The sequence below is a fragment of the Aptenodytes patagonicus genome, chromosome 2 (genome assembly GCF_965638725.1).
Source record: "Aptenodytes patagonicus chromosome 2, bAptPat1.pri.cur, whole genome shotgun sequence".
NCBI lineage: Eukaryota > Metazoa > Chordata > Aves > Sphenisciformes > Spheniscidae > Aptenodytes > Aptenodytes patagonicus.
In genome coordinates, this window is record NC_134950.1 from 74728256 (window position 1) to 74734572 (window position 6317).

Consider the following 6317-nt stretch of genomic DNA (forward strand, 5'->3'; position numbering starts at 1 on the left):
ACCGCAGAACAGGCTGGTAAACACGATTGCGTTTGCCCTTAGTGATTGTTTTAGGCTGATGCATGCTATGCAGTATGTGTTTCTTCTCGCTTCAGATGACAGCCTCCTGTCGCATGCTCAAGATGGTGACCTGAGTTTGAAATTAGCAGGGGCACTGGGAATTGCAGGGGAGTCGTGTCCCCTGACAAAGCCAGATCTGCTTTGCGGTGTGCTCAAAGCGTTGATCTTGTCTTAGTCAGCCTTTTTTCGTTCCCAGGGCTGGGTCCCATCTCTTTCCCACGCACAAGCTGTGTACTCAGCTCCCAGGCATGCCCAATTAAAAAGAAAGCATACCTTATCATAGGAATGTTTTTACTGAGAGGAGCATCTTTAATGCTGCTGCAGAGTAGATGTTGCGTGTGAATCATGCGGAGAATTAATGTGCTGCATCAGTGAAAGTTTTTAAATAGCACTTAGCCAGGCATTTTCTTATCTGTACCCATTTTTATCAATTGGTTTACTAAAAACAAAATCACAAGGCCCATGTGTATTGCAGCAATATTAAGTGCAATGCAATTTTACACGGTACCAAATGCTTTACAATCCCAGAAGGCCTATAACTCACTGGAAGATAGCAATAATGGCAATGTAAACGGTGAGAGTGTCTGCAGGGGATGAGTAATAGAATTAGGGCTGCGAGAAGGGCTGTGGAGTTGCAAGGCTGCCTTCTCCCCACCCCTTGAGTGGTTGTCCACATCCAGCCCTGCTGAAAATTAAGAGGTGTTGTTCTGGTGAGTAAGTGCAATATGTATCTTGTTAGGTTCTGGTTACACACTTAAATGGGCAGTTGCTTTGTCATACGGACGAGGGCTCGCCTGAAGAAGTGCAAATTGCAGTTGCTGCTCTGGCTTGGTGTGATGTGGCTCTTCCTGCTGTTCATTTTGAACCTGGCTCGAGGTGAACGCTGTTTCCCTCACTAGTACTGCAAGGTCTGTTTTTTATATGCTGCCTCACTAATAAGAAAATTAAATACAGCTTGGCAATAACCCTCATGCTCTTTGGTGGGAGCAGTCACCCACCTGCCTGTTAGTAATAGTCTCAGTGAACTGGAAAGGCTCCTTGTACTTTTCTCGATAATACGTGAGGAAAAATGCAGGAGTCTCCTCAAACAGGGAAGAAGATCTCAGGCTCCTATCCCAGGTTTGTGAGGTGAGGTTTTGGTTTTGTTGTTTGGGGTTTTTTTTCCACCCTTTGACTGGATTAAAATTAACCACCAACGATAGTTTTCTCATCACGCAGAGGGGATTACTCCAGTGTGAAGCTGTTGAGGCATATGAAGGGTGGTGGGTGCCTCATGATTAGGATAATTTAAGATTAATTATTTTTTTTTCTTAATGGAGGAAGAAAGTCATGAGAGAAGAAAATGTTTGGAAAACCAGCAGAAGGATCTTTAGCATGAGTTAGGATAAAGCAGAGTAGAGAGAGTGAGGCCCCCGGCAGCCACGCTCTGCCCCTGTGCAGGCTGCGTCTGTGAGCTGTGGGGGTCCTGGGAGGGCTCTGCCATGCAGGTGGCTCCGCTGCGGGCTGCGAGGCGTGACATCAGCTGCCGGGACAGCAAGGACCAACCTGAAATGGAGGAGGGTGGCCTACCATTATGAATGTCAGTAATGTGTATCTGGAGGTGCAGGGACAGGAGATGGAGAAGATCCATAGGTGGAAACGGGGCAGCGTACGCTTCGTCAGAGCTGCTCCCTGTCCCAGCCCCAGGAGCAGCTTCCTAGCAAGTAGAGGGTTGTGCCAGCTCCCTTCCTACTGGAACAGGTGAACTGGCCAAGCGGAGCAGCTGGTTGTGGTAGGACACCCTTTGACTGCCACATTCAGGCTGTGCGGGAGCAAATGCCTCAGATGCTTTCAGACCAAGTGCATTGGTACTCTTCTGCTCCATCAAAAGGAAAAGGCCAGTCTCCGCAACTGTGAACTTATTCTGTTCCAAGCTTTGAAATTAAATCTCTCTCAGTACCTAATTTACATCCCACCTGGCTGTTTAGCTTTCAACATTCCTACTGTTCTTACTTCTGTACTACCAGAAAAATGGGCAGGATAAAAATGAAATTGTCTGTGGCTTCACTCATTGGCCATATTGCAGTTTATAAGATTATCAGGTATCTAAAATGGTGCAAGAGAATATACATAATTCCTCTGTACACCACTGAATTAAAAGGAAGGTTTTAAAATTCTTACATAACCTCTTTCTGTATTTGTTTTCGTACCTACAAAGTGGGGATAACTTTTTGCTAGATGCTAGGTTGAACTCAGTGTGGGAAGCTGTGGCAGTGGAGAAATATCTCCTAGTGATGGTTGCGTAGTAATTTGTACCATTACAATTTCCTGGCAACACTATCAGACAACTTTTCTGTTAATTTATCCATCTTTAGCTGCATTTCACAGATGCAATTTGTGCCAGAATTTGTAAGTTTTTAACTATTTAAAAAGATTAAGTTTTAAAAAAAAAAAAAATCCAAACTTTTTTTTTCTTTTAGTTGTGTATGTGTCTACTGGGTGTCATTTGCATTTTTATAGAGGCTCTGGAAAAAGAAAGGATTGAAGTTCTTAGCTTCACTGCTCTATCAGGTAAAAAGCAATGGATTCCTGCAGGGTAGCTTGTGAGGTCTGGTGGCATTTTGTACATTATTCTTTAAAAGTACTTGGAGGCTTTGATGACTTTTCAGAGCCTGCAGTGTGAACTCTTGTGATTTGCATTTGTTCCCTGCAATTTGCAGCTGCAGGCACTGCACTAGCTTTGTTTAAATATAATGCCAAATGCCTTTAAAATAGGTATTTGAACTTTGGATTAAGGAGACTACTTTTGTAATATTAAAGGCCTTTTTACTGCACACATCAAATATCTAACTTTCAATGCAATCCTCCTGTTAGAAATTTTGAAAAAGCCATTTCTATATTCTTTGTAACACAAAAAGAGAAGCAGGGTCTTTAGAAATGCCTTTTGTGCCATTTTCCTAGTAGCCTTTCCTTCTCAAAGTTTATTTTAAAATGTGATGAATTTGACACATCAGAAATGAACAGTAAGAGAAGAGTCGAAGTGCTGTTCTGTTTGCATTTTAGTTGTACTTTATTTGAATTTTTTTGCTACTAACTCAGTAAAGTTAAGTTGGCAGCACGCTTGCCGTTTATCAGTGTTGTTACCTGAAGTGTGGACTTCTGACCGAAAGTTGTATGCATGCTGTGTCTGGCAAGTTTAACCAAAATACTGTATAGGCAAGAGAAATCTAACCCAAAAGGTTATGTTAAATATAGATTTCACTATGGTAAAATAGAGTTCTACACTGGAAAAAAATTATGACATGTAGTATTTGGCTTTGATTTTAAACATTATTCTGTTGGCGTATACTGTAAAACGAAGAAACTTATCATTGTCTAGTTAATGGAACCCTGTATTCTGTATATCCCGGATAATTAATTATTACGCAATGTTTAACATATTTACCCACTGTCTCAAAAGATTTATGAATTAATTTATCGTATTAGATTTAATCTTATCTTTTTGAAAGCAAAAATGGGTTAAGAATTTCCCTATTTAGTTTGCATTCAGATTCTGATGAATGTTTTCTGCACTTACTCATGTGAACAAGTTCTTGATTTCCAAAATGCTCAGCTGAGAAAGATAAAAATGTCATGATACTCATTTGCATAATCTTTAACGCAGTAACCACCTTGAAAGCGCTGTAGGTTTGTAGACTGAAAAAAATGTGGATTAGCTGAGTAAGTAATCTGATTTATTAGCAAGATCTTGGTGGGATGGCAAATAGTTTGTGAGCAATCTGGAGACTGAGCATGGTCGTATAATTAATTTATTAACAATTCTAAATAAAGAATAAATTCTCAGAAATAAAAGTATCCCATTGAATTCCTTAACAGAAGAGGGGTTGAAGTCACTGAATAAATTGCTCACAGGGATTAGCTCATGCATCTCTGCTTGTTAGAGCAAGTCTTCTAGTGCTATAGCACTTTTAGTTCTATAATAATTTGCATTTGCTTGTAGATTAAGGCTGTGGTATTTTTACTGCAATTAGGATATAAATTTGAGTAAGTTAATATTGCCAACAGTATCCCTAAGTGTTAGTGGACCATCTGTGAATGTTACCTGCTTTGCTCACTATTATTTTCTCGATGGGGGAAAAAAAAAAAGAACAAAAGATGAAGATGCAGAGTGCAACCAATCTGTGACATCTGCTTGATAACATCTTGACTTTGTTGGTTATTTGTCAGTCTCACTTTTTTTTTTTTCCCCAACAGAAGCTAGGAATTCAGGTGCTAGATAAACCACTCTGGTGGGTGAAGAACTAGTCAGACTGCACCCAGTTTCTTAGCCGAGGTCTGTGAAAGTCTCTGCTGAGTTGCTGCTGTGCAAACCAGATGATGGGATAGACAAAAAAAACCCACCTAACTAAATTTGCAGCTGATACCAAGCCAAGAGGAGGCTGTAGTTGGAGGACAGGATTAGAATTTAGAGAAAAGTTTTGAGTTGTTTTTTTTTTTTTTTAATATAAATAAATCAGCACAGACAAGCACAAATTCATACTTTATTTTCACAGCCAGTGATCTTTAAGAGTCTGGTCAGTTGACCCTGGGAAATCCGTAGGGGCCATGTGAGGTGACCAAGAGAAGCAGATTGATACTGCTTAGCATCAGTGTAATTTTTGTGAAATTCCCCAAAAGATCATCTCTTTTTGGGAAAAAAGTGTTTTACAAAACAGAAAAAAATGAAAATGATTGGAACAATATAAATCACGGGCTGGGGTAAAAATGAGTGGATAACAGTTGCAGTAGAAGGCATTGCAGGGCCTGGGTGAATTACGAGCTGGATATGAATCAGCGGTATTGCAGTGCCTTGAAACAAACACGTCACACAAGCAGGAAGCCTGCAAGGCACATGCTGTAATCCCTTCACTCGTCAAAGCTTTGGTTAGGCTCAATTTGAATGCTATGTCTAGCTTTGGGCATTGCACTTCTGGACTCTGCAAATCTTTCCTATCTTTCTTGAAGAGAATAAGAGGATGCTCTGAGGTCTAGCAAGCGTGGTCTGTAAAGAGTGATTGAGAATTTGGATTATGTGTGTGGCATAAGGAGGAGGAGGGGGCTGCAGGAGATTTCTGCAGAAAAGGAAGGAGTAAACTGTTCTCTGTGCCCACTATAGATGAACTCAATTTACTGAGCAGTATAGGCCATTCTTTATACACCAACTGCACTCCACACATTTTGGGGGGGTGTTTTGTACTAGTAATGACCCTACTAGAAGAATCTGTTTTGTTACTTTCTTTGGTGGACTCAAGTGGGTAATATGTAGAGGAATTTTGGTGTTGGGGGGGGGTTGGCGTTTGTTTGGTTGGGTTTTTTTCTTTCAATGATTAGTTGACTACAATTTGAGAGGGCTTGGGTTTTCTTTCTAGGTTTTGGTAGGTAAGTCCGAGGATATGAAAGGGGGGGAGGGACCATCTCTCTCCGTGTCTGTAACAATGAAGAAATAAAGGGATTAACTTTGCAGCAAGGAAGATTCAGGTTATATTATAAAGAGCTTTTTTCAGAGAAGGCCAGCTTCACACTAGAATAGCTTGCTTTTGAAGGTTTCGAAAAACAGGTTAGACATCTGCTACAAAAGATCACGCACAACTGATTCTACCGAGAGATGGGAGAGTAGATTAGATGACCTCTCAAGAATTTTTCCAGTTCCGTTTTCTGTGGTTCTGTCAGTTCCATCGTTATTCGTAAAAGGCATGTGCTTTCACACAGAGAAGTGAGAATGTGAGGCTGGCCGTACGGGGTCAGGCTGTTTAACCCGGTACACCATCCTCAGTGGGAGCTGAAAGCAGATATGTGGGGAAGACTGTACAAACAGGGCAACTACACAGGATGATACTTGTTCTGTGCATGGTTTCTGTGTATTTAGTAGCTCTTGGTAGATTCCAGTTCTATGAATTTGTCTGGTGCCCCTTGAACAAGTCTGAGCTGTTGGTGTTCACGGTATCCCGCAAACAGAAGTTCCTGCAGCTGAATCACGTGTGCGAAGACCCACCTCTTTCTTTTGGTTTTGAACCTGATTCCCTTCTAGCTTCATTTGGTGCTTTTTGGCTCTTGTTTTTGGAGACATTAAAGACCCACCCTCTCCATTGCCACTACAGACTTCATAGACCTTTACCTTAATCAGCCTTAAACATTTCTGTTTCTAGACTCGAGTTCTAGCTTACTTAGCTATTTCTTACATGGAAGATGATGCTTGGATTCTCCTTGTTGCCCTGTTTGGAACATTTTCAGCTCTACTG